Source organism: Rousettus aegyptiacus, unplaced genomic scaffold (assembly GCF_014176215.1).
Source record: "Rousettus aegyptiacus isolate mRouAeg1 unplaced genomic scaffold, mRouAeg1.p scaffold_m13_p_12, whole genome shotgun sequence".
In the NCBI taxonomy this organism is placed as follows: Eukaryota; Metazoa; Chordata; class Mammalia; order Chiroptera; family Pteropodidae; genus Rousettus; species Rousettus aegyptiacus.
This window is the reverse complement of record NW_023416287.1, coordinates 69,284,597-69,286,358: the sequence shown is the minus strand read 5'-3', so window position 1 is coordinate 69,286,358 and position 1,762 is coordinate 69,284,597. Positions and strand designations below refer to the sequence as shown.

The 1,762-nt window shown below is 36.0% G+C and overlaps 1 pseudogene; it reads right to left on the bottom strand.

The window, feature by feature from the left end:
* Positions 1 to 1,416: 1,416 nt before the first annotated feature.
* Positions 1,417 to 1,533, bottom strand: LOC118610561 (annotated as a pseudogene).
* Between the last annotated feature and the right edge of the window lie 229 nt (positions 1,534 to 1,762).

The following is a 1,762-nucleotide window of genomic DNA, read 5'->3' as shown; positions in this document are numbered from 1 at the left end:
AACATGGAGGCTCAGCTCTACTTGCTCTTAATCTTATATCTGAATGATTGGCTTGTTCAGACATTTTTTCTCATGGTTATGACAGTAATACAGGAGAGTAAGCCAAAGCACACAAATGCTCTTAGGCCTATGCTCAAAACTGTCACACTACCACGTTTACTTCATTCTAGTAACCAAATCAAGGGATAGGGAAAGAAATATACTTCGGCCAACACCAAAAGCAAGGGGTAGGAAAACATATTCTGCCTCGTGGAAAGGAATTCTAAAGTAATATGGCAAAGAGCATATATACAAGTAGAGATAAAAAACTGGGGTCAGTAATACAATCTACTAAGGCTCTTTTTTCTACATGTTTGTATGTGGTTCCTCTTTCCTTAAAGTATCTTTTATGACTCTCTTTCAACTTTTTAACACACTTTTGAGCAAAATATAATATAAGCCCATTCAGTGGTTATCAACTGATAGGTTGTATGAATCTGCCTTTGCTATAGTATGTCCATATTGTATTGGTAAAATCCCCCTCTTATCTACTGGAGGATTTTGGATTGCAGGCTGCATCCCATAACTAAATTCGTTGTGACTAGCAGGCATATATGTAATGTGGTTTTGTGGCACTTAATTCCAATGATCCCCATTCTTCTATTACCTGGCTCTCTGTCTTTCAGGATGGAGGGAGTTCATGAGATATGATAGTACTCAAAATACTCTGCCTCTAGGACTCTCTCTGTTTTCATTGTGCTAAACTATGTTTAAGGATAACATTGTCCAGAATGTAATATACCTCTATCACATCTCTGTGCTTCTTGCCCATCAAGTTATTACTTGCTCTTTTGTTTTCTATGATTTGCAGTTTTAAAGCAGTAAATCTTCATAACCTTAGATTTGGCAATGGATTGTTAGATATGACACACATGAAAAATATAAGCAACAAAAGAAAAATAAATTGGACTTCATCAACTGTACTTCATTGAAGCCAAAAACTTTCATTCATCAAGGGATATTATCAAGGAAAGGAAAGGACATGCTACATAATGGGAGAAAATAGTTGCAAAACATATATCTTGTAAGGATTAATGTTCATTACGTACAAAGAACTCGAAATGCAACAACAACAAAAAACCCTAAAAAAACAATTTTAAAATAGACAATGACTTGAATATCCAAATAAATTATACAAATTGTATATAAACACATAGGAAAAGTTGCTCAAGATCAGTAATTATCAGGCAAATGTATATTAAAAGCACAATGAGATACCACTTTATACTTACTAGGATGGCTATAAGACAAAAAAAAAAAAGGGTTGGCCAGGATATGGGGATATTGACACTCTAGTGGATTGCTGAAGAAAATGTAAAATAATGCCACCACTGTATAAGTCTAGTAGTTCTTTAAAAAAATAATTATTATTATTTATGCCTATAGCACCTGGTCTTCCTAGGTGATCTACCATCCAAGTACTAACCAGGCCCAACCCTGCTTAGCTTCCGAGATCAGACTGTTCAGGCTGTTCAGGGTGGCATGGCCATAGACCATGGACCATGGCTCCTCTGGGGTGGTAACCCAGGCCTTTCTGCATGTAAAGCAGACGTGCTAACCACTACACTATGGAACCACGTCCAGTAGTTCTTATAAAAGAAAGTCACAGAATTCTCATATGATCCAACAATTTCACTCTCTTTGTATACGTTAAAGAATTGTAAATAGAGACTCAAACAGATACTTGTATACCAACATCTATTTCAGCATTGCCAAAAAAGTG